The following is a 9,670-nucleotide window of genomic DNA, read 5'->3' as shown; positions in this document are numbered from 1 at the left end:
CATAGATTTCACCCAAGTTAAAAGCAAAATTAATAATGTCATTCAATTTAGCATAGAATTCATCAAAAGATTCATCATCAGACATCCTAATGCTTTCAAATTTAGAAGTCAATTGCTACAATTTATTTATTTTGACAGCCTTTGTGCCTTCATACACAGTCTGGAGGATATTCCAAGCAATATGAGCAACCTCAACATTAGAGATTCTCTTAAATTCCTCCATAGAAACATCGTTAAAGATAGCATTCATAGCCTTACTATTAAACGCAGCTGCTTCTTTTTGAGAAGTTTCTCACTCACTAACAAGAGTAGTGGGCTTCTCCCATCCGTATTCAACAGAGTTCCACACTCTCTCATCAATAAATTTCAGGAATGCTTTCATCCTTACTTTCCAATAAGCATAATTATTCCCATCAAAGTGAGGAGGAATAACTAGAGAGTGTCCGTGTTCTATGACAACAGGGGTCAAAGATCAGCTCAGTAATTAAAAGATCAACAACAAAGAGCAACCCGCTCTGATACCACTTGATAGTTTTTTAGACCCCTTAAAACAATTGATTTAACCTAGGTAATTAGCCAAGTTGTTACTTAGTCCAATTTAATAAAACTAGGTTATCACAATAACAAAGATCATATCATGCAAAGTAGCGGAAAGATAAATAATACAAGATATGATCACCTAGGAAATCAAACCGGTAAAAATCTGGGGAGGATTTGACCTAGCTATCCTCAAGGTAAACTTGAATCCACTATCTTGAAAGAATCGAAGTTCATACAATAAGACTTACAAGCCCCCACGCTCGACTTCTTATTGCTACCAACCAGTAGAACTTACTGACACGACCACGTACAAGCTCCGAATCTATGGACTCCTTCTTTCTTGGATTCACCACCAGATACAAGCACACTCGCTTGTGTTTTCTTTAAGCTTCAATGGCAGCAACCGAGTTGATCATCAAGGTGTAGATAAATCTTCTCCTTGAAAACCCTAAGTTTGTGTAAAGGAAAGCTCCTCTAGATCTCACAAGAGATTTACACAAACCGCAATATGAGCAACACTAAAACGTGGCTAGGGTTTGCCTTTTATACTTAGGACAAATTAGAAAACCCTAAAACATTTTAAAACAACTAGGGCTAAGTTGGAAAATCTGTAGAAAAAAACATTCTGCCTGATCTTCGATCGATCGAGCCTAAGCTTCGATCGATCGAGCCAGGCCGAAATGCATAAAACTTTTCTGCGTTGGCTCAATTCCAACTTTACATAAATGCACAACTTTGAGCAAGACTAAAACATTTCTAAACACATTGTTTTGATCATGGTTTGCCAACAATACAAATTAGTGTTCTAAATACATAAATACTAAGTCTTTAGAACCTAACATATTTTTATCCACTTAGACATACAGCAAGTGTAATTCCACTTTAATCAAATTAAGATTTTTATTCACTTAGAAATTATAGTTGTAGAAAATTTATATATATTTTTTCTTAAAATCTAAAAATCTAAGAAAATTTCTGCAATTTGGTGCCGCCATTTGGTACAACTACAGCACCTAAGCTTAACTTTTATATTATATAATATTATTTTATACATAAATATTTTATAAATAGTAATATTTAATATTTTACCAACTTAGCCTATAGCTGTGTTTTTTAAATGCGGCTATAGATCCTCCTTTAAAAAAAAAAATTAGCTAGACCTATAGCCACGTTTATGAACGCGGCTATAAACTTAACCTATAGCTGCGTTTTAAAAACACGGCTATAGGTTAGCTATAGCTTAAATGCAGCTATAGGTCCTCCTTTAAAATATATATATATATATATTTGGCTAGACCTATAGCCACGTTTATGAACGCAACTATAGGTCCTCCTTTATATATATATATATATATATATTTGGCTGGACCTATAGCCACGTTTATGAATGTGGCTATGGACTTAACCTATAGCTGCACTTTAAAAACGCAGCTAAAACCTCTTATAAACGTGGTTATAGACTTAACCTATAGCAGCATTTTAAAAACACAACTATAGGTTAGCTATAGTCGTGTTTTTGTAAGCAGGGCTAAAAAAAAACGCGGCTATAAACCCTCGTGTTTTGTAGTGTTCCCACATGACAACTGCATCTGGAAAACAAAATAAGAATCATATAATACATGCCAAAGTATAAGATAAACTATCTATTCTAAACCAAAGTTACTGGCAAAAAACTATTAGACAAGCCCTTGATCAAAATTAACTATATGATTACAGAGCTTGAAAATATGACTTGCTACAACAATTGTATGCCCAAATACAAATTGGAAGTGATAGAATGGTTCATAGCAAATTCATCAAATCAATTGTGAATCCATATAAATTGAATTAAACTTAAAAAGAATAACCAAGCAACTTGTAATAAGTCCCAAGTGTATCTCTCTGAGAGAGATGCAATTCAAAACAAAACTATTAGCAAGTAAAATAAAGATATAAGTTAAGCCAAGTAAAAATTCAGTCAGCATAGAATCAAAAGTCTTGCAAACAAATAGAAGGCTTAAATCAGATTTCAGGAGCTACAATAGATCAAAAAATTCTCACTAGTTTGAACATACATTCTTGACAAATAGCAAGTGTGCATTAAACATCCTTAACACATCAACAATACATCATATTAAAGCAATTGTTGTGGATAATTTTAATGAATGAGTGCCACCAATTATTTTAGAAAGTGACCTATGCTTCTTAATTAGAGAGGCCAGTCTTAGGCATTGTGTTAATTGTAAAAAATTAGCAACTAATAAATGTAATACAATCAAAAGAGGATCTTTCACAAGTAATTGCAATCTATTATTTCACAAGATTCAGAGCATTGGTCATTGCTTCAGAGTAGATCTCTTGGAATCCTTTTGTCCAGGCCAAACTCTTCGAAAGCTTCTTTCCAGCGGCACTTTTCTTTGATTTGGATTTGGGAGTCATCGGAAAAAGAAAGAGAAAGAGAGGTGGGTTTCGGTGTGTTTCTCAGACAAGTTTCAGTGTTTCTTTCTTGATCATCTTTGATCGGAAATGAAATCAAAAATACGTGCTCTTTATATATACCATCTAATACGAAAAAGACAAAAATAACCCTTATTTGATTCTCTCATGTATTTAAGAGTCGTTAACTTAAAACTAGCATTCTTAATTAAATAGATAGCTTATTGCAACAAATACAACATTGCAATAACTAAACATAAATTATTTTACAATCTATTGCAATAACAAACATAAAGCTGCAATGAATATATTATTACAATGATCTAATATCAATTATTTACAATCTATTATAATAATAAAAAATGAAACAATTATATATTGCAATAAAGATATTGTTGCAATAATTTAACATAAATTATTTTTGTCAATTCTTTGCAATCTATTGCTATAAAATTCGTGAAATAATAGCCTATTGCTAAAAGATATTTGAAGTAATAAATTTTTTATTGCAACAACAAATATATTATTACTTCAAAATTGTCATTAAAATATTTAAGGTTTATTGGAACAAAATTTTTTTCAATACAAACCTATTATCTCAAATTTTATTGCAACATTTCTCACAAACTATTGCAATGGCTTTAATGTTATTGCAACGATTTTTTTTTTCGTTGTAATAAACATTTTTTTGCTGTAGTGATAGTTTAGTCCCTATTCTTATTCTTCCTTCTTTTCTTGGTATAGGGCTGAGGTTTTTGGGTGGGTTTTTTGTCCTTTTCTTTTTTTTTTTTTCTATAATCAAGATTGAATGAATTAGGGCTTTTTTGCCTTTTTCCAATTCGTTCTCTATCCATGTAATCAAGATTCAGAGCGTTGGTCATTGCTTCAGAGTAAATCTCTTGGAATCCTTTTGTCCAGGCCAAACTCTTTGAAAGCTTCTTTCCAGCGGCACTTTTCTTCGATTTGGATTTGGGAGCCATCGGAAAAAGAAAGAGAAAGAGAGGTGGGTTTCGGTGTGTTTCTCAGACAAGTTTCAGTGTTCTTTCTTGATCATCTTTGATCGGAAATGAAATCAAAAATACGCGCTCTTTATATATACCATCTAATACGAAAAAGACAAAAATAACCCTTATTTGATTCTCTCATGTATTTAAGAGTCGTTAACTTAAAACTAGCATTCTTAATTAAATAGATAGCTTATTGCAACAAATACAACATTGCAATAACTAAACATCAATTATTTTACAATCTATTGCAATAACAAACATGAAGCTGCAATGAATATATTATTATAATGATCTAATATGAATTATTTACAATCTATTATAATAAAAAAAATTAAACAATTATATATTACAATAAAGATATTGTTGCAATAATTTAACATAAATTATTTTTGTCAATTCTCTGCAATCTATTGCTATAAAATTCGTAAAATAATAGCCTATTGCTACAAGATATTTGAAGTAATAAATTTTTTATTGCAACAGCAAATATATTATTACTTCAAAATTGTCATTAAAATATTTAAGGTTTATTGGAACGAAATTTCTTTTCAACACAAACCTATTATCTCAAATTTTATTGCAACAGATCTCACAAACTATTGCAATGACTCTAATGTTATTGCAACGATTTTTTTTTCGTTGTAATAAACATTTTTTTGCTGTAGTGATAGTTCAGTCTCTATTCTTATTCTTCCTTCTTTTCTTGGTATAGGGCTGAGGTTTTTGGGTGGGTCTTTTGTCTTTTTTCTTCTTCTTCTTCTTTTTTTTTTTTTTTTTTCTTTAATCAAGATTGAATGAATTAGGGCTTTTTTTTTTTCTATTATTTCACAAGATTCAGAACATTGGTCATTGATTCAGAGTAGATCTCTTGGAATCCTTTTGTCCAAGCCAAACTCTTCCAAAGCTTCTTTCCAGCGGCACTTTTCTTCAATTAGGATTTGGGAGCCATCGAAAAAAGAAAGAGAAAGAGAGGTGGGTTTCGGTGTGTTTCTCAGACAAGTTTCAGTGTTTCTTTCTTAATCGTCTTTGATTGGAAATGAAATAAAAAATACACGTTCTTTATATATACCATATAATATGAAAAAGACAAACCCTTATTTGATTCTCTCATGTATTTAAGAGTCGTTAACTTAAAACTAGCATTCTTAATTAAATCACTAAAGACTAAAAAATTAAAGACAAAGTTTGAATATAAACTTAATTATAGCTAATGTTTATGATTTTTACTAAAAAAAAAATTTAACATGGTTATATGTTTTGAAAATCTAACTGTTAAATTACATATTTATTATATTTTTAACATACATGTCAAATTTTGTGTTATTTAGATATTATTTACTATTCGATTTATAAACTTACTTTTTAATGTATAATTTAGTATATAATAACTTGAAATTTAAACATTTGATTAATGATATAATTATTGATATTTGATCTTATAGAAATTTTGCAAGTATGAGAAATATTAAAAGAAAATTTAATTCAATGGTGAAAGTGTCAAAATTCACATATAATAAAAAGAAAAATATTAAGTAAATTTGTAGCCAAATTTTGTGCAAAAATCATTATAGATATTATAAAATTTTATGTTTTTTATTTTAGGATTCAACTTGCCAATCGAATTTTTAATTTTGAAAACACAAGAAAACTATTTTCTATTTTTATGATTGAAAACAAGTTTTTGAAAAAAATTTAAAAAATCAAGATAAAAAATAGTTGTCAAACATTAGGTGTGGTGAGAAATGATATATCCACAACATTTTTATAACAAATCCTAAGTGGCAGGTTGTTACTAGTTGTTAATGTTGGGTTAAAAAGGTAATCTCAATGCTAAATTCAAATTTAAACCAATAACAACTAACCACTTATGATTTGTTGTAAAAATGTTGTAGACTAAGTGTGGTTGACTACTATAATCTTTTTCTTTTTTCTTTTTCTTTTTTTTTTAAATTCTAGGATTGAATGCTTTAAACTTCCACCAGGTCTTTATTATGATATTGAATGCTTAATTAGAAAATTTTGGTGGGGTCAACGAAGAGATTGTTGGAAGATACATTAGGTGAAATAGGAAACCAAAGAAGGTATGGGTTTTAAAGATTTAAATTTATTTAATGACACACTTCTTGCTAATTAGGTCTGGCACCTCCTCCACAATAATCAAACTCTGTGTTATAGAGTTTTAGTATTAATCAGATATTATTTATTATTCAATTCATAAACTTATTTTTTTATATATAATTTAGACTACAAATACTAGAAATTTAAATATTTGATTAATGATATAATTAATGACATTTAATCTTACAGAAATTTTGCAAATATGGGAAATATAAAAAGAAAATGTAATTCAATTGTGAAATTGTCAAAATTCACATATAATAAAAAGATATTAAGTTTGTAGCAAAATTTTATTCAAAGACTAATGCTTTCTTAACGTGGTTGACTACTATAATCTTTTTTTATTATTATTATTTAAATTCTGATCTATTATTATAGCCTAAAAATATAGCCATAAATTAAAATCCAATCAATAATTTAAGGTATTCTTTTTAAATTTTCTTTATTGAAACAATTTTTTTTAACATGTAGTTGGATTTAGACTCTAGCATATTTGGATGATATATATTACAATGTTTCAATTTTTTATGAGGAGCTGACTCTATAAGTTAAAACTCTCTTAAATTTTTTTTTTTTTTTGGTTCCCCAAATTTCAACTTGGGTTAAACAAAGCATAAGTGGGCTTGGGCTATCTAATAATAGGGCTTATGGGCTGCTTAGGCTTGTGTGGAAATTGGGCTAATTAGATGGAGTTGCAAAACGACGACGTTTTCACTGGTTCATCTTCTTCGTTCTCGTGCACTTAAATCAACAGCGAAACAAAAAAGATTAGCAAGCTGCTAGTAATGGAGGACAGTTCGAAGAGAAAGAGAGAAATGGAAACCAAGCTTATCGAAAAGGTTAGCGAAGTAATCTTAGCTATAAAGAGCGTTAAGCACGTCGTGGAAGTCGTTTGCGCACTTCACTCTCTCGCTCTCCATCTCTTCCCTCTCGATTCCTCTCTCCTCTCAGGTCAGTCACCTTCTTCGTTTCCAAAGCGAACAGAAATATCGAAATTCATGAAGTTCGCAACAAATTTGGATCAGTAGGACTGTGTTCTTAGGTTATGTTCATAGAAATTTGTTTTAAACGTCAATTTGGATTTAGTTTGTATGGATATTGAAATAGTAATACAGTAATATCGAAATTTTGATTTTGAAATATCGAATTTCTTTCCTTTTTTTTTTTCAAAATTTTTGAAAAATAGGACAGTGTTTTAGGTTATGTTAAAAGAATTTTGTTTTAAGAATCAATTTGGTTTTAATTTTAATGGATTTTGGAATTGTAATACAGAAATATCGAAATTCATGATTTTTCAACATTTTAAAATAGTAATTCTATTTAAGCATTGATAAAAACATTGGAACTATTCCTTTGCACTGTTTGAGGATTTTTTATTTTTTTTATTTTTTTTTTTTTAAATTTTAAAATTTCGTATTGTTTGAATTCATGCGAAATTGACTGATTTGCATGTGTATTATGGAATTGTAGGTAGTGTTGATCAGCGCTATAGAGAGCAGGTTTGTTCAAATTTGTACATGGAATTTTGGAGAGGTTGTGGATTGTGTTGATTTTCTTGAAAGGTCCATTTTTCATTTCTTTGGTTGCATTCTGCTTGTGGTGTGTACAGGTCCTTAGTGCCAAGGTCCCTTCAGAAGAAAAGAGGAGGGAGTGGTGGCAAGTGTTCTATCAAGGAGTGGTTGCATGAAGGGTAAAGCCCGGTAGAAAACAGATATAGGTTAAATGGAATATTTATCTAACACTTATTTTATTCTTTTTGATATGGCAAAATTGGTTTGGAATAGAATATCTAGTTTTGGGAAAACTGGTATTTGGGATTCAAGGCCCGTTGGTTGTATGTGTAACTTACCAATTAAAATAGAAAAAAAAAATTATAACTTAAAGAAGTTCCTCGTTGAGGAAATAAATTATTTCTATTTTCACAAATTGCAAAGAATGTATGCTCTCAAGTCCTTAGACGACATCATGAGTTAGATGGTTTGTATAACCTAAATATTCTAACTGATGGTTGATTTTCTAGAATTTAGAAGTATGCGGCATTTCCGTTCATGCTTGATGATTGTATTTCTTTCTGCAATATGTGTCTGTATTTTCCTTCTCTTTTGACAGTCCTGTGATGCATGTCCATGATTTCTTATACAGATTGCTGTTGCATGCAGATCTTGCTTCGTATTGGCTAGCTTGTTTCCCCTTTTCAGCACGTATACATGTCTATGATGTTTTCTTTGTTGATGGACTTGCCACTGAGGTTGTTCAGACCTTGGTTCCTTGTCTACAGCAGAATGCAATTGATGACCATGATGTTAATTCTGTCTATTCCAATACTGAAAGGTATGGGGTAGACACCTGCTTGTATTCATAGTTGTTAAAACTGCAGTCACTATTGTTTCCCAGTTATAATTTCGCTGTTTTAATGGACAGCTTTGTTTAGCTCTGGTTGCCCGTACTTGATTAGAAAATTGGTCTATAAATAAGACCGTTATCTTACCAAGCTTTTAGTGGTGGTTGCAAAGCAATATGAACATGGTGAATGAATCCTCAACTCATGTTGCCTGTTGACATTTATTATTACGATGGTTCATGACTAGTTCGTTTTCATTTTTACAAAACTACAGTTCAAAATTGATTAGCATGCTGTTTCAGCTCTACATCTACTTGTGTTGCCAGTTTTGACCCATTTGCAAATAGAAAATCATGGTCTTTCCAAGAACCTGATATTAATTTGTAAGTTGATAATTCCATTGTAAATTTCAAAGGACCTATGACTAACAGATTGTTATCTGGTGCAAGCACCTTCCTTTATGTTTTACACATAGAATTCTATGTCTCTTGAGGACATGCTTTTGTTTTATCTGATAAATGCCCTTGCCCCTAATATAGTTGATGTGGTACATTTGAATTGCATGTGTCCTCTTCATCAAACTTTTAGGAATGAAAGTTTTAGAATTTTTAATGATTACTTATAAAAAAAAAAAGTCTAATGATTAAATTGTATGTTCATCAGGTTTCTGTCATAAAATGAAGGCATCATAATAACTACTAGTCAATCTGTTTACATCTTATACTACTGTGACTGGTTACTTGTACTCTGCTTTCTGGAAAATGAAGGGGTGCTCCATATGGCTAGAGAATTTTGGCAGTCGAAAAATTCTGAGTGAACATTTGATGCCAGCTGTATCTTGGGGGGGGGGGGTTGCAAATAATTGCATTTATTCCTGACAAAACAAGATTGGGAGCCCCAACTTCACTCTCATCACAGTATCCTTTTTTTCTCTTTGCCTGATATTGTGGGTTGTCCATGAATGCAATTGTGCTTTCACAAGTTTTTGTCAAAACAATCAACGTATTTGAATGTTGTATTATCTACCTATCAAAAAAATTGTTGTATTATCTACTTTCTAGTTTTCACTATATGATATCCATACCTAATACACATCAAATATGTGTTACTGCTGTTAGTTATTGTTATTCTTAACAAGAGTACCACAGCTCGTTCTTCAAGAAAATTACCATTCAACTTCTTTCAGTAGCAGAGGTAGGGATGAGAATCTATTCGGTAATGGAACTCTCTGCAATAGAAGCAACACGGG

This window comes from Quercus lobata, chromosome 10, assembly GCF_001633185.2.
Source record: "Quercus lobata isolate SW786 chromosome 10, ValleyOak3.0 Primary Assembly, whole genome shotgun sequence".
NCBI lineage: Eukaryota > Viridiplantae > Streptophyta > Magnoliopsida > Fagales > Fagaceae > Quercus > Quercus lobata.
The sequence above is the reverse complement of the archived record's forward strand: the minus strand, read 5'-3'. Positions refer to the sequence as shown.